The sequence below is a fragment of the Squalius cephalus genome, assembly GCF_949319135.1.
Source record: "Squalius cephalus genome assembly, chromosome: 11".
Taxonomy (NCBI): domain Eukaryota; kingdom Metazoa; phylum Chordata; class Actinopteri; order Cypriniformes; family Leuciscidae; genus Squalius; species Squalius cephalus.
The window spans coordinates 39,036,298-39,058,319 of NC_137132.1; positions in this window are offsets into that span (position 1 = coordinate 39,036,298).

The following is a 22,022-nucleotide window of genomic DNA, read 5'->3' on the forward strand; positions in this document are numbered from 1 at the left end:
AATGTAGTGGAGTAAAAGTGAAAGTTGAAATAAATTTAAATAGCTACGTAAAGTACAGATACGTGAAATTTCTAGTTAAAGGAGACATATCATGTTTTTAAATTGTTCCTTTTTACATATAAATCATACATTTGTGGTCTATATAAAGCGGAACTGCAATGCTTGGGTCTGAATTCCTCATTATTATAGCTCCACAAGCCCCCTTTCTACCCCTTTTCTGATGTGCTTCTGAGAACAACTCGTTTTGGTGCGGTCTCTTTAAATACAATTGAGACACTTCATACCCCGCCCCCTCTCCAGGTTGCAGAGGTTCAACTCCACCCCGTTCGGCCATTTTTGTAGTCTGATAGCACAGATAGCATTATCTAGTGGCACAGAAACTTTTTATTCACACGTTATTAACAAAATGTCAACAACGGAAGACTTGTCCAGCCAGCCTTACATGTTCAAGCCAGAGTTGGAGCCGGAGCGAAATGAAAATGAAGACGACGAACCTGCAGAACAACGTCTTCATATGGATGTATCGCAATGGTGTGTTACTGTATTTACACATGAAACTTTGGTCTTCCGACCTTTTACCACCGTGTCGATTTATTTTGATTAATATGTGCGAGGGAGAGAGAGCAAGACAGCGTCTAGTTTGGAGACGGTGAAGTCTTGTTTACACTTTCGCCGGGCTCTGAAGAGAGAGAGTGAGCGTGCGCGCAACCGGGTCTCTCTCTCTCTGCTCGTTCTTTCAGTTAAACATGCGTCCTGTCACAAGCGAGGCAGTTCATCTACATTAGACGGTGTAATGAAGCGTGTGGGTTACTACATCCAACAACCGAACATTTTAACTTACCCTCATAACTTCTGCACCCTTTAGCTTGGACTACAAAATTGCAGCGAGAAATAATAATGGCGGATTGCTCGAAGTGTTGGGCTGGAAGTCGATGTCCTTATTTGGCAGTTCCGCTGCAAATACTGTGACGTAATAGTTCAAAAAACGTCATAGATAACAGAAAAATCTGAACCGGTTGAAAAATATGACCAAAACAGAATATAAAGATATCAACAAAGCACCTAAAGAGAATAATTTCATCTTTTCTGTACTTCTAAACACTCCAAATATACAACAAAATGCATTTAAGGGCTAAAAAAGTGCATTTAGCATGATATGTCCCCTTTAAGTACAGTAACGAAGTATTTGTACTCCGTTACATTACAACACTGATAATGTTTGATTTTAAGGGTGGGGGTGTTACGTGCTAGCATTTTTGTTCCCTCCCCTTTTTGTTATTGGTTGCTGTGTTTCTCCCCTCTGCTGTTGGTTTCTTCCTGTTTTCCCGCTCTCTGCTGTCTTCAAGTTTGTAGGTGCTGCTATTGGTCGGAGACAACCAATCATCGGCTGTGGTCCAGGATATAAGGCATTCTGGAGAACGGAAGAGGAGGAGCTTGGAGTGTTTGTTGACTGTACTGTTGTTGTTGTTGTTGTTGTTGTTGTTGAAAAGTACTGACTTTGTGGTGGTTCGCTTTGCTTATTTGATTGTGTTCAGAGGATTTCTTACCTGATCTAAACAGTACCAGTCCGGAGAGAAGAGAAAAAGAAAGTACGTCACGTAAGTTTGTTTGTTTTCATTTATGTAAATTATAATGTTCGTATTGTAAATAAAGCGAACCACCTGCTTGAAGTAATTTGTTTTCTTTGAGTCATTCGCCCACAGTACTTCCCAGAGACCAAAACTATAGGAGTGTGTTTCAATTTTATTATGTACGTCTTCCTCATACCTCTAGACCAGTGGTTCTCAAACCTGTCCTGGAGGACCCCCAACACTGCACGTTTTCTTTGTCTCCCTAATCAAACACACCTGATTCAACTCATCAGCTCATTATCACATGGGTTAATGAGCTGATGAGTTGAATCAGGTGCGTTTGATTAGGGAGACAAAGAAAACGTGCAGTCCTCCAGGAGCAGGGTTGAGAACCACTGCTCTAGACCAGTGGTTCTCAATCCTGGTCCTGGGGACCCACAGCTCTGCACATTTTATATGTCTCCTTTATCTGACACTCACAGTTCAGTTCATAGAGCTCTTTCCTAACGAGATGATGATCTGAATCAGGTGTGTTAAATGAGGGAGACATACAAACTGTGCAGAGCTGTGGGTCCCCAGGACCAGGATTGAGAACCACTGCTCTAGACCATCAGGGGACGTAACACTCCTCAACTTCCATTATGCAAGATATCAAGCGAGCAGTCCATTCCTCCAATAACTTTCTGACTAATGCCATTTCTCCTCAAACTGTCAAAATACACCAGTCAACATATTCACCATGTGGAGACGGATTACTGCTTGGCTCTTGTGCATGCAGTTGTTTTGCCATTTAATGAAGAAAATCCTATAATAGTGTGTATGCCATCTGGCAAAAGCAAAAAACCTGGGCAGATCTAAAATCAGCAACAGTTTTGCAGCTCACATCATTAAAGCTGTGTCTTCAGCTTTCAAAGGAATACAGAGGAGAACGGATTGCAAAATGTGGCAACATATGTTTTTTGCCAGGATGCAAAACACTGTTAAGCTGGATGATGCCCCTGCCATTTTTAGGCAATGTTAGTAAAAATGTTACAGACAGTCTTGAATATTTGAAGGGCCTCATTACAAAACAAGATGCTATTCTTCAAGACAGATCAGAAGATGTCTCAGAAAAGCTGGAGATGGATGAAAATTCATCGAAAACAATTGCTGGTGGTTCTCCATATTCCAAACTTTTCAGAAAGATCTGTGATGTCATGGCTGTCTTGGAAGATGAACAACATCATCAGAGTGCTGAAAGTCCTTATTATTGTCCATATATAATCACGTTCCTTCTGAATCTGGACAGTTACATGGGGATCTATCCACTTTGGAGCAGGGTTCTACTAGGAGATCTTAAAAGATTTGCATGTGACATGAGAGTCACTACTTCCTTCAGTAGAAAACTCCAAAACAAGAGACACGCACTCATGTGGAAAAATGGTTTGGTATTGTAAAAACATAAATTCTTTAAAAAAAAAACAACAACCAAAAACCTCCTCCGGCCAGCGCACTTCATTCAGAAAATGCACACATCCTTGAAGGGTCGTTACAGGGAATACATCATGAGGAACAATCTTCCAGAAGATATCCTCATTAGACCTCATAAGCCATCAGGTCATGTGGCTTCTGCGGAGGAGAGGTGGGGAAAACGGGCAACAACAAAAAAATAAACGTGCTGGTAAATCACACTTTTACAGAGCTCCACCTCAAATGCCCACACATGGGGTCCAAAAGAACAGCACAAACAACTTTTACTGACCCTGTAATACAGACATTACATGTAGAACTAAGCCTAAAAAATTGGTAGCAATGTGCAAAAAAAAAAAAAAAAAAAAAAATATATATATACAGTTGCAATCAAAATTATTCATCACCCATTTAAATTCAGGTTTATTTGCAAAATGTACAGACTTTCAGCTGTTTGCAATAAACAAATCAAACAAAGTGATTGAAATAGCTCAACAGAACAAATGCTTCAAGTGTTTTCCCCAAGTTCAACTGAAAATGCAACTTTTAATGACTTCTGCAGTCTCAAAATTATTCAACCCCTTCATTGCAAGCATTTTTAGCACTTAGTAGAGCACCCTTGCTTTTATGACCTGCTGCAAACAAGATGTATAACCAGACAGCAGCTTCTGGCAGCGTTTCTGAGGAATCTGAGCCCATTCCCAGAGCCGACCCTGACCTCCCTGGGGCCCTAAGCAATATTATGTTAAGGGGCCCTCCTACCTGACCCGTGAGCCATGTAAACCATTTGCCATTGCCACACAGTCGCACCTGAAACCCCAGGGCTCCCACTACAATGCCTGCTTTAACTAGTACTAATGGAAGTGTAAATCCTGATATCAGAAATAGACATTGTTACTAGAAAAAGTATATCCTTAATATCAAGAATTCACAATTTAAATTATTGATATCAAAAATGCATCCTGTGAATGAATAAAAGCTAAAATGGCTTGCCATAGCATGTCACTGTGTTTTAAATGATAAAAGCAATACTTGATGGTTATTATTTACTGAGGGATGTGCATCCATATTGACCAGTATGTCCAATCAACATTTTAAATGCAATATAGCCTATAAATCAATAGTCAATGTCAATACATTGCTTTCCATCTTGCTCTATTGCAGAGTTGTAACTAAACTCACTTGGAGAATAGATAATCATTGTATTGTTTTAAAAGTATGTGTGCCTATAATGAGGAGTGCCATCACGCCCATATTGTACTGGTCCCCACAGATGTTTTGCTGGAAATTGCACGTTTTATATCGTGCACATGCATATGAACACTCGACGCGGTTTTCTTTTCCGAGCTGCAGTTTATAAACAAACACGTTGCCCTTCGTCGTTTATCAAACGTAATAAATTGTTGTATTTCACTCTCACTTTTTTTGTCAGGCACAAAGTCACAGAACACAGCCCTGGAAGTGGCCGGCGTTAGCAAGCAGGACACAGAAAGACCAAAAGATGCCCAGCTAGGTTAGACAGACAGACCAGAGAGAGATCAACTTAACTTCACTGTTCTTTGCTGACATCAAACTTGGAGAGGAGAGAACAAGTCTGCCTGATTGCTGTTCCTGCAATTCACTCTCATGGTGTTTTTTTTCTCTCTTTTCGTGACCAGAAGGTTATTTCCGCTTAATTTTCTCATCGATGTTGTAAACTTTGATTGATGTGCTTTGACACGAGGGGGAGGTGGGGCCTTGAGTAATTGCATCTTGCGTAGTGTGCGTATAGGGCTGATCGGCTCTGCCCGTTCCTCATGATCAATGGCCTCTAGTTCAGGAATATTCTTGGGTTTGCATTCTGCAACCGCCTTCTTCAAATCCCACCAGAGATTTTCTATGGGGTTCAAGTCAGGTGACTGTGATGGCCACTGTAGACTCTTCCAGGACTTCTTCTGTGTTTAATACGCGCCTTACTGTGCAAGCTGAAACCTCAGTGCCTGTTGCCACCAAGTCTTGCTGCAGGTATTTTGCAGTCTCTCGAGGGTTTTTCTGAACCTGTCTTCTCAGAAATCTGGTTGCAACCGTTGATAGCTTCCTTTTCTGCCCCGTCCAGCTAGAGGAACCACTGTTCCTTTAACTTTGAACTTGCAAACTATGCTTCCAACTCTGTCTCTAGGAATATTTAGTGCCTTCCCTATCTTTTTGTATCATGTTCCTTGTTTGTGAAGGGCGATTCAGCCTATATGCAGCCATTGAGTACTATAGCCATCTAGTGGCTATTGATATTATTGCTTTTTGTTCATTTTATACCAACATAAGACACCAGGGGTGCGTTCTCCGAAACTACCTTAACGCTACGTCGTTCTTAAGTTGTACCTTAAGAAGTACCTTATCGTTAATACGTGGTTTCCGAAACCTTCTTAGTTAAGTATACCTTCTGTAAGTCATACGTTCGTAAGGTTGGTCTGGAGCGCTCTTAGCTATACCTTATCGCTGCTGACGGTTCATACCGCTAGTGGCCACCACTACGCAAAAAGCTTTTTTACATCGCAGTTTAATTACACATAGAAAATTGATTATGAACATTTAATATAAAATCTGATTTAGTATTAAAATTACATTTTTACTTTACTTTAAAATTTTACACATAAAATACTTGTTGTTATAGCCTACACCTAGTGTATAGTGTTTTCATTAATAAAGTTTCCATACACTAATGGTTGTTAGTTTTTTTAATTACTATCCTAAGGCACATCAGCTGGCGAACCATTTGACAGAAAAGGCTTAGGAGTCTATATAAAGAAAGATGAGTTGCACAAACTTTATAGCTATGGCAGCGAGACAGCGAGTACTTGTTTTAAATCAAAGACGGCGCCGTCCGCGGAGCCAGTTAGTGTATGTCAACTACATGGCTGGTGGATAATCAGCATACGTTGTGGAGAACATTAACACACTTATGGCCGTGAGGGTTTGGGATTGCACACTTGCTAAATTATAAACACATAGGACTACTCATATTTATTTCTGCATGTACATATTTCAATGAGCCCGATAAATGCAGTTTGTACTATTTCTAAAACGCTTCTTTATAAAGAACATTGTTTTCTCAATACTTTCCCTATACCGCTGTGAAGGAAAGAGCGCACAATCGATCATCGAGGCATCGATATCAACCTATTCAGCGCCTCCACCATGGACAGCGCCTGCTAAGGTCGAACTTAAGAAGGTTTACCTTAAGCAACATCCTAAGGTATAGTTCGGAGAACACACGTAGGAAAGGTATACCTGTAGTTAAGGTGTACCTTTTGAGTCTTCGTAGCGCGCTAAGAGACAACGTTATCGGAGAACGCACCCCAGATGACACCAAAGTCACCACATTTTTAGGTTTTGTCTATCTGAAATTACTGAAATGATTTATTTTATTTTATTGAAGTTAAAGAAATATTAAATATAACATAAAAATAAGCATAATTTACATAGAAAATAAGGTACTTTTAGAGGTAAATAAATTCAAAAATACCCCCCAAAAAAACACCATAAATTGATAGTTTTTATTTTATCGAAGACAGTGATATAACATTTATTTAAAAAACACATTTGTCCACGAATACGGAATTAAGGGCTGCAATGTGAATGCGGCTTGATAAGGTAGATCGCAATCCCACGGAGTGAAACTATATGTAAAATAAGATACAGCCGTGTTTTTGTCAAATGAGAAGTTTAATCTATGTATCAGCTTTTTTACTACTTTAATTCATTTTACTCTATTTCAATTTATAACTGTATCATTTATCTTTTTTCATTTCCTTTTATACAATTTTTAATTCTCCTTGCTTTTTATTTAGTGATTATTTGTATACCTTTCTATGTGAAGCACTTTGGATTGCCACAGTATATGTAATGTACTTTATAAATAAACTTGTTATGCATTGGTCTGCCTATATGACACAGACAAAGTTATATTTAATTTTCACACCAAAGACTTTTAAGCATATCATCTCTAGCACAGTTAGTTCCCAACACACAAACACACACACACACACACACACACACACACACAGTTTAACTGTAGCTGTCTGGGACCATTGTCATTATTCATCATCTGAGTTTGTGGACATTCTTACACTAGAAGTCTCATCAAAATTATTTATTTGGTTTCTAATTTTTATTATGTGCACAACCTAGTCATTGTTTGACATCTAGTGACTACATGGAATGCATTACTGAATACTAACGGCAACAAAAGGTTAATTTACTAATTGTTCACACATGCTTTTCCACTCTCTCTTAAATCGCAATGTTACTTAAAAATAAAGGTAGCCAAATCATTAAACTGCTGACTAAGCAGTAAACAGTCCGATTTTGCTAGGAAACCAGTTTCCTAATGGTTCTCAGACTTCCCAAGACAGTATTACCATCCCACACATGTGCAGTTTCTATTTGAACCAATGTCATTGTCGCAAATCTGTATTATAAAGTCATAATAAAATAATATCCCTCACAAATTTGATTGATCAATCTTTCCAAAATCTTGAATTTTGTTCATGAAAATTGAGCTGCATTTTTTTTTATTTTTTTTTATTGCGTGCACACACCAGTGTGAAACCAACACAACAAATGTCACAAAGAGAAAATAATAATACTTACCTAGATTTTTTGATTTTCTGAAGAAAATGTGAGTGGCCTGTGCAAAGTATAACATGGACTGACAGCTTATGCTCTTGGACACAATAAACAAGCTAAAAAGCTCTATATTATTCATTCACTTTGAATATAGAAACATTTCATTCTGTATATTTTAGGGTGTCAACAATCATTGTGGTGTTTGAAGTGCACAAGGGACCACAGAGTACACTGCAATAAAATGCTTTTCTCACTCAGTATTTTTGTCTTTCCAGTCCAAATATCTAAAAATTCTTAAATCAAGATGCGTTTACTAAAGTAGTAAAATGCCATAAGATATTATGTCTTGTTTTCTGAGGAAATAGACCAAAATTAAGTGAGTTTTTGCTTAAAACATGCACTATTATCTACGGAAGCCCTGAACCGCAACAAAAAAAAAAAAAAAAAAAAATTCTATAAAAAAAAAAAAAATTCTGAAAAAAAAAAAAAGCTATCATTTCGAGATTAAAGTCGAACCGCACCGTAAAAAAAAAAAAAATCTGTAAAAAAAAAAAAAAAAATTCTGAAAAAAAAAAAAAAATTCTGAGATTAAAGTAGAAATGTTTCGAGATTAAAGCCGAAACATTACGAGAATAAAATCGTAATTTTTTTTTAGGAAAGATCTGCGCTCGTGAAGTCGAACTGCTTCTGACATGGATCTAAACATAGCTTTTTTCTTTTATCTGGGCTTTCAACAAAAGGACATTCTACAGGTGCTAATCTACCAACATGCATTACCATTTGTCTTAGGACGTTACAAAATATACTGCGCCGGAATAGACTTTACAGGCGAAAACACTTTTCAGACTGGATGGAGGTAGCCAGCTTTATATCTGAGGAAACAATGGGATCCGGCCACATGATTGGATACAGAATGATGCACTTAAAATGTATCCAGAACGGTGAAGAGGGAATCAGTGCGGTTACTGTTAAGTGTTCTCGACCCAGATAGTGTTGCCTATTATAGACGAGCACGAAAACACGTCAAAAACACTGCCACATAAAGTTTCGATCAGATTGTGAACCTACTCCGGCGGATTCTGTGTGCTCGTCTATAGGCAACGCCATGGTAATGCATGTTGGTAGATTGGCACCTCGAATTTTCTTTTTGTTGAAAGCCCAGATAAAAGTAAAAAGCTACTATTTTGTGTAGATCCATGTCCGAGGCAGTTCGACTTCACAAGTGCATTTCTTTACACAGACACACACACACACACACACACACACACACAGACACACACAAAATTCAGAATTGGAAACACGCCCTATGCACCAGTGGACACGCACCGTTATGAATGCACACACACGCAACTTCTACAGAAGACTGTATTCTCTAAAAACGTTTCGACTTTATTCTCGAAACGTTTCGACTTTATTCTCGAAACGTTTCGACTTTAATCTCGAAATACTAGAAATACTTTTTTTTTTTGACAGATTTTTTTTTTTTTTTTTACGTACTAGATTATTTATTTTTTTGACAGATTTTTTTAAAAATTTTTTAAGGTACTAGAATTTATTTATTTTTTTACGGATTTTTTTTTTTTAAACGTTGCGTTTCAGGGCTTCCGTAATTATCTGCCAATGGGGTAAGAAAATAATCTTGTTTCTGTTTGAATTAATTATTTTTCTCACCTCATTGGCAGATAATTTTGCTTTTTTTAAGCAACAACTCACTTAATTTTGATTTATTACCTCAGAAAACAAGAGGCAGTATCTTATGGCATTTTACTCATCTAGTAAATGCATCTTGATTTAAGAATTTTTAGATATTTGGACTGGAAACAAGACAAGCATTTTTTTGCAGTGTATGACGTAAGAGGAAACTTGCGGTTAATCAAACATCAAATCAATCAAAATGATGGGGAGTAAAAGTAATGAAGTACTCCTCAGATGCCATGTTTGTTACAGCAGCATCACTGTGGACAGAAACAGCAGCCGACTGAACGAACTGAGATAATGTTCCTACGATCTCAGGAAACAGGCTTGACTATTTCTCCACAGATGTTTAATACTACAGTGGTTAAGCAGCGAGTTGCATCACTGTACGGGAAACACAGCCCTGGGTAGTTGCTAGACTGTGGCAACATATGGGTCTCTAGATATGGATATTTTGTCACCCATTTCATCATCCAACAGGGCAAAATTGTGTTATTACTACTAGCACATTTCTGGAGCATGTGCACTGACTAGGGCCTTGTCCACACTAATACGTTTTCGTTTGAAAACATATTTTTCTCTCAGTTTTGGCCTATTTTGCTAAATAAAATGATCCTGCCAGAAGAATTGCACACTAACTTTTTAATTTATTTTTCCGTCTGTATCAGTTCAGTGAGCTTTTATGCATGCGCAGGTAGGGGAATTTAGCATTTTCCAACGTTTCAGCATGTATGAGAAACTTCTGGAAAACGCCTGAAAACACTAGTGTGGACGAAGAGCGTTTTTAAACGATCACAATCTGCCAGATTAATTGTTTTAAAGTTTCTACAGAAAGGAAAGGAAACATTCAGACGGTGAGGAATGGAGGGTGAGTTTTGGAGGCGGAGCAATGAAGGCAGGGGTGTGTTTGTCTGGGTTGATTTCAGACATCAACAATGTTCGAGAATTAACACAGTGCAGCTTTAAGAGCACATTTTCTCTGGCAGACACTAGACTAGTAAAGGCACATGGAAAGCTGAATGAGTACGCAGGTCTGTGTTTGTTCAGTGTAGGGTTACTACTTCTGCAAAAATGTTGGCAGCTCACTCTATGAACAGATTTATTTTTCCAGAGACGCTTTTCTTTGCTCAACACAGACTGGGGTGTTGTGCTACAGATATTATTGAAGAAGAGTCTCAGTCCAACTAAAAACAGAAGGTAGAGCTCAAAATAAATCTTTACAACTTTACATTTATGAAACCCACCGAACCTCATTTTGGCTGAAATCCATACATATGGTCGTTCAGACTACTTGTAGACTTATGTAGAGTTGAGCTGACCACAGTGACAGCACATGAAGCTCAGAGCATATACACTGACTTCATTCCTCACTTCTATGGCAATTATATTATATTGCATATTATCTGGCTTATTTAACAGTATAAGTTCTATGACAAACACCAGTGTTTCCCAGTCCTGTTCCTGAAGGCACACCAAACACTCTTCCTAATCAAACACATCTGATTCAGCTCGTCAGCTTGTTAGTAGAGACTCAAGGCTATGTTCAGTCTGTCAGTCCAAATCTGATTTTTGTGCATATCCGATTGAAATCCGATCAGATTTAAGTGTAAACGGCAAAACATCACATGAAATGCCATTAGACACGCTGACTGAAAGTGCACATTCACTCTCTGACAGTAGATGACACTGAAGGAACAGCAGGAATTCAGCCATTACCCCACTAACCCATCAACCAAGCAGATGTGCTACTCTCTGTTTATGAACAGTAGGCTATGCCAATGTTTCAAACAGCTATTCAGTCATTTGATCAGTCACATACAGCTATGCATGTCAGATTTGAACTTTTACTAAGCACTGTTTCATGTTTTAAGATGTGACATGTTGTCATGTGTTTGCTAGTTTTATATTTTTAATATGAAGTACTGAGTTGAATACTGTTTACATGTTGCGTATAATACAGTGCATTTTGAGAATGGGTTTATTCTTTATGTGCATACGGTACTAATTTTCCTTTCTTTGGGTCTTAAAAAAAGTCTTTAAAAGTCTTAAATTTGATTTTTTTAAATGTACAACCCTGGTAGGCATAACCACGTATGTGACGAGGCTTTCAAAACGATGCAGGAGTAATGGAGGTGCATCCTCTCGCTCTTCTATAAGTAAAACAAGCGCCCTGTCGAGTTGTGGTGCAGAACACCTCAATCACACAGGAAAAAGCTCAAATCTTTGGACATACCATTTGAACACCTTATATGAATACTTCCGGCATGGATGGCCGGGCTAAATACACATACATAAATACAGAATAGTAAATAAAAATAAAGTGAGACTTATTAAAGTGTGACTTATTCATGTTTCTTTTTATTATTATTACAAATTTTATTACCTAAAGAGAAACCCGGCTCAATCGTGCCGCTGGGATTTAATGTGCGGATGAGTAACGTCATCTTCCCACCGTGTCTGATTTTAAAATCTGTGTGACACATTTTGCAAAAGGCGTGGGCATTGTTGTTATGGCTTCAAGATATGAAACGACATTCTTCCGTCCAGCTGTTGTTTAATTTATGAATAGTATTTTCGCCAGAGTACCACCTGAGTCTTCTCCAGTGATGCTTGATTCAACTGCTTGATCCCGCCTCTACCCCCTGTGCAGATATCAAGGGGATATGCGTGTGAAATACGGGAGTGTTGACCAGTCTGGAGGTCACAGCTCACTAGTGTGCGCTCATACTGTCAGACCACTGTGATATCATTGTTAAACTCTCATTCTGTTAGTTTAGTGTGAGTTCACTGTGATCTAACATTTCTCTAATATCGGTCAGTTATATCACAAACATGTTGAAGTTCACATTTTATTTCCATCAACCAAGTATTTCAAAAATGTAGTTTCCTTGTTTTGTTTTGCATTCTTTTCAGTCTGGTGTTGGCATTTGACACAACTATTTCTATTTGACAGATGCATTCAGATTCTGGTGTTGTTTTGGTGACTCCTTTTCGCTTCTAAACCTCGATTTATTTTTCCCCTGGAAAAGACTTGACACATCCTGAAACACAGAGAGCAGTTTGTCAATGCAATCAGTTTGATTACTGGTGTGATTCCTGAAGCCAGGTGATTCTGGTTCACAAATGCCAGTACTCTGCTAACACAGGCCAGGACACAGTGCATACTGGCATTATAATATCATATGAGCACATGTGAAGAGCAATTAAAGAGACTCACCATTTCTCCAGTGTAACAGTTCCACACTGAGTCCAAAGCACAAGTGCACAGCACAAACGGTTTGCTAACAAATCCTGCAGTTTCCACATTTTTCCAGTGTTGAGAAACAGGAGGTATAATGTCCCCCTGGTGACCGACATTTAAACGGCCTCCTCTCAACATTATGAGTTCACGATGAGCTCATTTATTACTCATGAGAATGGTGTTATGTCACTGTGATCATCAAATGATCTCACGTGTTGACTGGGAAGCAATGTCAGGAAAATACATTTAAACCAAGGGTCTCAAGAAGCTTTCTGAAATTTTTTTAAACCTCTTTTTTTTTTTAAATAATGCATTGTTCATTTGCAATTTGCAAACACAAAGGGCAGTTTGAGAGAAAATTCAGGGTAGTTCTCTTGCACCACAGGTCTAACAAAAAGATTCCAAAGAGTGTATGAAACTCAGAAGACTCGGTTGTTTCTTCAGCAGGACTCTTTATTGAGAACACAAGCTGTCGAGAGCTGCAGTCATCAAGTCTGTCTAAGGCAGTGTACATTGTAGTTTATATAGATTTTAGTGGGCAGTGCTTAGACACAGAGACAAAGCGCCTGGGTGACGACCTTAAACAAAGCATGCAAATGAAGTATACAGGTTTAGGAACCCGTGCTAGACTCTAGAGTTTTACCAATCCTAATCCAGTCAGCATAACTCTATAAAGGGTGAGAGTCTCAGTAATCTGACTCATTTGACTTACAATAAAGAGAACAGGACTGGCAGAAATTTCTTGCTGGAAACTTTAAGAGAATTATTCATCTGATGTCATCATCATAACCTTAAATGCTAAATTCAAAGCACTCTACCTTAGTTTTTCATGTTATGTAAGGACATAAAATCAGCAGATGTTAAACAGATTCTGAAATTTGTATTCCCACAAGAGCCTACGTCATATTCCACTCTGTTCCCATTTTGAGATCCTTTTTGGCTACTTTTTTTTACATCGGTAATGATTTTCTCACAAATGGACTCAGTAAATTTTCTCTTCCAAAACAGTAAGTGGCGCTACAGGTCAAATTATCCAAGCCTCCTCTTATTTGCCCTTCAGGCAGCTGGACATCACAGTAAATCATACTCGAGTTGTGTGGGGCAGGTAAAGCGTATGATAGAAGAGTTATATTCAGATTATTATTATTATTATTATTAGACTTTATTTTCCACCTTAATGGAAATTTGTCTTTGACTTCTCCGAACAGAAATACATCAGTGACACCACATTTAGACTTACATTAAAATACACACAGTTAAGAGTACAATACTACCACCATCCACATACAACAACAGAAAATGGAAAGCAGCGCAACCGATTAAACTAAGGTAGGTTTCAACCTACAATAACCACATTTTTAAAAACAATTTCAGTTTAAATTAAGTTTCTGTATGGCATGGGGAATAAAATATCTCTTATAGATGTTCCTGCTCGCCCTTGGGACCCTGAATCTACGGCCAGATGGAAGCAATTCAAACTCTAAGTTTAGTGGGTGTAGGGTGTCTGTTGATATCTGTCGGGCCTTCCTGAGTACCGCCTTATCAAATACATCCCCAAGCTGCCTTTGTGACTTGCCAATCACCTTCCCTGCCGTATTAACAATTTTAGAAAGCTTGTTTTTATCTTTCACATTCAGGTTACCATACCAAGCTGTTATATTAAACTGTAAAATACTTTCTACAAGGCCCCTATATGCCATCTCAAGAATATGCTGACTGACCCTGAAACTCCTCAATTTTCTAATTAAAAACAATCGCTGGTTAGCTCTCTTAAAAATACTCTCTGAGTTAACATTAAAACTTAAAGTGCGATCAATGATTGTACCCAAGTACTTAAAATTTTCAACTACTTCCACAGGCCGGCTGTTAAGTACAACAGGATTGATGTTACTGGCCCCTCTTGGTTTCGTTTGTATTATAAGTTCTTTTGTTTTAGTCACATTAATTTCCAATTTAACAGTCTGACACCAGTCCTGCAATAAAGTGACTTGGCTAAAATAAGCTTCCTCATGTGCTGCATTATTTTCTGTGAGAAGTCCTACCAAGGCCATGTCATCAGCATATTTAAGTAAACTAACATTGGTGCTGTGCACAGTCATATCATTTATATAAATTGAAAACAACAAAGGTGACAACACACAGCCTTGTGGTGCTCCAGTATTTATAACAATCTCATCTGAGTAGACCCCATTCATTAAGACTCTCTGAGGGCGGTCAGTTAAGAAACTTCTAATCCAGTGAATGAGCCCCCACCATTTACATTCATCCTAAGAAGTTGTTCTAAAAGAATGTCAATTTGCATAGTATTAAAAGTAGAAGTAAAATCAATAAAAAGAACCCGAGCAAGTGATTTTGGTTGTTGCAAATGTTTAGCTATTTGATTTACAAGAGTAAGAGTTGCGTCCTCTGTGCCCCTGTGTGACCTATAGGCAAATTGAAGGGGGTCAAGTTGATTCCCAACAGAAGACATAAGATGGGTGCTGACCACTCTCTCCATACACTTGGCTAAGAGTGGAGTGAGTGCCACTGGTCTAAAGTCTCCAAGGGCTATAGCCTTAGAGACTTTAGGCACAGGTATTATTGTGGATTTCTTCCATGAATTTGGAAAAACACCACAATTCAGCAAAATTTGAAACAGCTGAGTGAGAACACCTTTAAGCTGTTGAGAACATACCTTTAACACCCTTCCTTGGAGGCCATCAGGCCCAGGTGCTTTGTTTGGTCTAATTTTAGAGAGACACATGGCTACTTTTTCTTCAGAAAGCTGTATGTTCATAGCTACCAATCTGATCACAGGTAATACTACAGCCTATTTTTGGGTCTCTCACATCATATCTTCCATAGAAGATGTTTAAATCATTAACAAATTTACCACAATCTGCCACGTTTACACTTTGTTTTTTTCCTTCCCTACCCATTATTGTGTTTAATCCCTCCCATGCTTGTTTTGCATTGCCTGTACAGAATCTTTGTTCAACCTTATTCTTAAAGGTCCCATGACATGAAATTTTCACTTTCTGAGGTTTTTTAACATTAATATGAGTTCCCCTAGCCTGTATATGGTCCCCAAGTTTATAGAAATTTCAATCGGTGTAAATCGAGCTTTTGCTATCTTTCTCTGCCTTTGAGAAAATGGAAGCTCAATCGCGCTGATCTCGAATCTCCTCCTTGTGACGTTACAATGAGGAATGTTACCTCCCCTGTCTCTGCTTTGCCCGCCCAGAGAATATTTTCCACCCATGAGAAAATGAGCTAGGAAGTAGGAACGCGCGCGCGCGCGATTTTAGTTTGTCCACGAGAGATATCATGGCTTTTGAGCGAGCGAAGCATAACAATTGCTCAATAATTGGATGTACAAATGAACACCGAAGGGTTAATACAGAGCTGGGCTTGCTGAACGTCTGAAACTAAAGTCTGGATCACTCTCTTTGGCTCAGCTACACACCTCGGAACAGTAAGTCAACTAATGATATATAAGTGTGTTGCTTTACTGTTTATGGTTGCCTAGACTGTTACACGTAGAATGTGGCTGTCACATTAGCTATGCAGTTTATGTGTGTGAATACACACACTGTAACGCGAGTGTTGTACACTTCTTTGTTATTTGGATAACCGTTTTCCTGTTGGTTATACGGCGCGCGCGATATCCGCATTTCAAGATCGCAGAGCTTGATGATGTAATTGTAATAAGATAATTACAGACGTTACAGATCTCTCATGAAAAGGCAACAGTAGGTTAGCGTTAGCTACATGATAATAACTGTAAACCATCCGAATAAAGTACCGTATCCAGACATAATATTTTAAACTAACCATTCGGAAACGTCCTGCTGGAACCGCTGAGTTGTTGCTTCTCCATCCGGATCAGATTCTGGGTCAAACTGAAATGCTTGAACGACTGCGTGTCCTCGTGCCATTGCTATATCCAACGTAAACATGCACGCCACGGTACCGTCGCGCAAGATGGTCAAGGCCACACCCACCCTCCACCCTGCGCCGCCTTTCTCCTCCTCATTAGTATTTAAAGCTACAGACACCGAAACGGCCCGTCTGAAGGAAGCTCATTCTGGGACTGGCTTGTAGTGGCTATAATTCTGCACCGAGGCTGAATTTTTGAAAAGAGATTTCAGATACAGTACTAGGGACCACTAAGGCCTATATTAAAGCCTACAAAAAGTAGCATGTCATGGGACCTTTAAAATCTATTTTTGCTGTAAAAACCTTACGCTTAAATTTCTTCTCTTTCTCCTTTACTACATCATTTTCTCCTCTCAAAAATGCAGCCCTTTTCTCATTCAGACACGTTTTAAGATCCTTTGAGAGCCATGGCTTGTTATTACTAATCACCTGAACTATCTTAGAGGTGATAACAGATTTAACCGCATAATACATGTCGCTACCTCAATCTGTTTTCTTACACAGTTTATTGTATTATCATTGTCAGTTGTCTAAATCAGTGTTCTCCACACTAGTGTGCCGTGACAGGTTGTCAGGTGTGCCGTGGAAAATGGAAATTCCAAAAGATAAATAATTTGTTTGTTTTTTAATGAATGCTATTGGTCATCCTTTACTTCTGTATCTGGGTTTTGCAAATATTTAACTAATGAAAACCATGGTTGTGACTAAACATTTTTGCTCGATTGGATCAAACCTCATAAGTTGATGAAAGCGTAATGCGATGCACTGGCTGCCTGTCCTAGTGACGGACAAAATATCTCTATCAGTCACTGGTCACAAACCTCAACTCCATTTGAGCTTGATTTTCAAACACTTTTATTATTATGATGACACATGCAAGTGTCTGACCATATATAAATCCACAATAGCGGCGATATGTTGTGTTATCATCACCAGCATCATACCTACCCTTACCTTATTATGTCCCTACCCGACTCAACTTTCACATTAAATGTGAGTGCTACTTTTAATATTATATCCAGTTTTAATATGCCATTTGAAGCAATACATGTTTGTGCAATTTTGTTATATTTTAGTGCTTAGTGGTGTCCCGTGGGATTTTATACTTATCAAAACTGTGCTGTGGCAAAAAAAAGAAAAGAAAAAAGAGGTTGGGAAACACTGGTCCAAATGCAGGTTTCTGTGTTAACGTGAAATAATTTTTATTTTACTAAGGCTGAGCAATATTGGTAAATAATTTGGTTAATATTGATTTACATATCGGCATTTCCAAAAATGCCCTCAAGGTCCAACACTGGACGTGTGTGAACAGAGAGTATGTGTTTCCCTTTTCAGTCACAATGTGAAACACATGCATGTAAGATTAATGTGTTGGGGTTAGAAGGTTGAATGCATTCGTGATTTTATGTGTTATTATTGAAGCTTTAGGAAATGATGACAGGATGATGATACTCTTGTGGTTGTTCACGTTGGCCTTGTTTTCAATATTACTTGCTCATGCTAGTATTGCCAGAGGAAGATGAATGATAACACGACTTGAAACTGCTATATCGAGCAGAGTCTGCTGTTGGTCACACCTGTAGCTCTGCTGCTTTCTTTCACTTTGTGCACTACAATAAACACTCAGTAAACAGTTTACAGAAAATTCATGTCGTCACTCTATCATATGGACAAAGCACTGAATTTATAAGTAAGTGAAAGTTTAAGATATCGGTAAAGAAATCAGCTCTACAGTGAGAAGACTCTGCTCGAGTCGTGTAATCATTCAGCTTCCTCTGGTAATACTAGCATGAGTAAGTAATTAGTATTGAAGCTTATCCAGTGCATGGTTCTACAAGAGGTTTACTGACACACAAACACAGAGACTGCACACGCCATCGCAAAATACATTCTGTGAATTTTTTGACTCTTACTTCTTTGAGAAGCTTCAATGGTCAAATGTCCAGTACAGAGCACATCTAGTCAAGACATGCAAGGAACCTAACAAGCGTAAGTGGGGTGGTTAACATCTGCCTGATAGATGGAGTGAAAACATGACCTCCAACCACTGTAAACACGTACTGTGACCAAAGACAAACCTCACTGGAGATGGCAAGTTACACATACTCAGAGCTATACCCATGAAACAAAGATAGGCCTACTTCATCACTCAAATGAACCCGCAACTACAAAATTTTCAAGCTCTAAAAGCGCTACATTATCAGAGCTAGTAACATAGAGGATATAACAAAATTAATGGAATGTATTTAAAAATAATCGTATAAATCGCTGTAGTCTAACTAGATTTTTACATTTTCTGAAGAACATGTGAGTGATGCTTTACTGCTTACCCATGCAACTGTCCAATTTCCAGACAGTCACGACTCCAGTTCCCTTGGCAGGCAATAAATCTACACTTCACCACTTTAGTCCAACCACAAAGCCTGAGCGACCCACTGCGGCTCTAGAGGTGACCGGGTCACTCCAACAGTGAAGTCTGTCATGGACACATGTTTGTTGACTGTCTGTTATAGAATAATTGCTTGTGGTTTTTGAGAACTTTTTTGGAAGTTTAAGATTCAGCTCTTGATGGGAAAGAAATTTTTAGGATAAATTTATACATTTATAATTTACAGCACCTCATCCAAATCATAACAACTGGACTGGCAGGTTTAATCCCTAATAGGAACATCACATAGACTACACACTGAATCAGCATAATTACTGTAGCTCATCCTAGTGTGAATGTCTGTATTAGACTGCTGGAGTAGTCTGTACTCTACAAACAGGTTTTCAGTTTGGTAACACTTTAGAATACTGTTCCGTCCTTAATGAATAACTACACAAGAACAAATGAGTAATGCAATGTTAACATTCTAGTAACTACTATTAACTAACAAGATACTCTGATTACGAAATTAGTAAGTAATAGCGCTCAGTTGAATGAGGTGGTTCACTGTTAGCTAATCAACAACTACTAAGAACTACTAGGGTCTATATACAGGGTTATAATTAATGTGAATAATGCATAATGTATAATTAATTCTAAAGTGAAGATCATGGTAGCCCACTAGTAATGACTCAATTATTCCCGAATCCTTCAGAAGGAATTACTAATACTTTGGATCAGTATTCTAAAATGAAAAGCATGATAACTTTCTAATATCGACTGAAGTCATTGTGAGCTTTTGAGGTTTTTTGTAAGGTTTTAGATAGTAATGACTCAAGTGTTTCTACATACTTCTAAAGGAACTAGGGTCAGTTCAGGCTGAATGGGACATCTCAGTCCCAGTCATCTCAATGGCAAAAAGCGTCCCACTCAACCTGAATTCACCCCTACTAATTATTTGGATCAGTATTCAAAAATGAAGATCATGGTAACCCACTAGTAATTACTTGTTACCAAATCCATCGGAAGGAATTACTATCCAAAATTGACTTCAGTAATTAAGTAAGGGATAATGTACATCCAGCCGGTTGTTATCTCACACACACACACCAGAAGGGGTTTAATCTGAGATAACACACACACACACACACACACACACCTGAAGGGGTTTATTCTGAGATAACACACACACACACACACACACACACACACACCTGAAGGGGGTTTATTCTGAGATAACACACACACACACACACACACACACACACACACACACACACACACACACCTGAAGGGGTTTTTATTCTGAGAGAACAACCGCCTGGATGTACATTATTCTGCTTATTACACAGCTACTTCCCACATATGTAAATAATTAGGCATGAAATATGGACTCGAGTCGAAGTATTTTATTAGGTCATTAAACACAAAGCTTCCGCGGAGAGAGCAGTTGCTAGCAAGTGGCAAATTCAAACTAGACGGACATTTAAGGGATACGGTATACAGTCATACCATTTATAACAGCATTTCGCCTCATAAATAAATATGGGGATAAGAGATATTGATCTGAGATTAAACTGTTTTAAAATCTTACCTGTTTGTTATCTTATAATCCATTACAGTGCACAAAACAATTGTTGCAAAATGGCAGCAGATGCATTTTTATGAAACAAGAGAGCGAGTCAGCGATACCTGGATGACATAATTAAATATTTTGTACACAAAATATTGATTTGAGGTTTAATATTTTATTAGCTCACCAAACACAAAACTTCCACGAAGAAAAACCATTCCTAGCAAGCGTCCAGCGCTGCTGACTTCAGTAACTCGGATGAGCCGGTGTTATCAGTTTTTACAGGCTGTTATCCCGCTGGAGGGTGCGATTGACCAATCAGAATCAAGTATTCCACAGAGCCATGTAATAATAGAGTTACCATTATCTTCACTTTAGAATTAATTATAGGCTACATTATGCATTATTCACATTAATTATGAACCTCTATATAGTAGTTCTTAGTAATCCTCTAGGAGATGAGAAAAAAAAATAGTTGCTGATAATATCTCATTCAACTGAGCACTATTACTTACTAATTCATTAATCAGAGTTAATGTTAGTTAATAGCAGTTACTAGAATGTTAACAGTGTGTTACTCATTTGTTCCTGAGTAGTTATTCATTAATGAAGGAACAGTAATTGTGTTGGTGGCTTGACATGAAAATCTATCTACACGCCTGAAAACAATTCATTCAAAATGGATGTTAGTCCATAGTCAAAAAAAAGTGACCTGACTCGTCTAAGATTTAACTTACTTAATTACATGAACAAAATTATAATTTAAAGCTTATTCCCTTGTGTATCCTTATTAAGTCAACTCTAACATGTATATAAGACCTTAGACTTCATGAAGTAGGAAGAATTAGGTACTGAGTTAAAGATGAATCCATCCCTTGTGCCTGAAGAACAGAGGTGTGGATTTTAAAATCCTATCGTGAAATTCCAGGGGTGGTGGTGAAATGTGTTGATCTAAGCAAAGGTTGAAAAGTGGGAAGCCATGGAATGTTTTCTCGGGGAGAGGAAAACCTGGAGAGCCTTTAGTTTACACCAGAGTTTGGGCTTCATTCCTGCTCTTGGAATCATTCTCCTTCTGTCTGTGTGTGTGTGTGTGTGTGTGTGTGTGTGTGTGTGTGTGTGTGTGTGTGTGAATATGCGTATGTGTATGTGTATGCACGCATCCATCTGTTTTACATAACTGAACCTTTTGGTGAGAACACAAACTTTATAAATGTTTCTAAACTTAAAAGCAAGAGAGGAAAACTCAGTCATTAAGTTTCAACTCAACACTACTTGGCAGAACAAATTAATCTACAGAAATGAAGAAATAATATTAGTCAAAAGGAAAGCAGTTCAAGCTAACCCAAGAGGGCCATCATACACATTTTTCTGTGACAAGCCTGGCTGTTTGACCCCAGGACTCTTCTCAAAAGGGTAATAGGATCATTGCATGTTGAGGTCCCATTGTAAATAAACCTCAAAGCTGTGAACAGAAGCTTGTGTTTTCACAAATATGTTCCACATCCACAGTAAGGCATGCTTAATAATCTTGCCAACAATAACACTAAAACTACATAGAAAAAGAACAACATTATTATATTGTTACACTTATTGGCACATGAA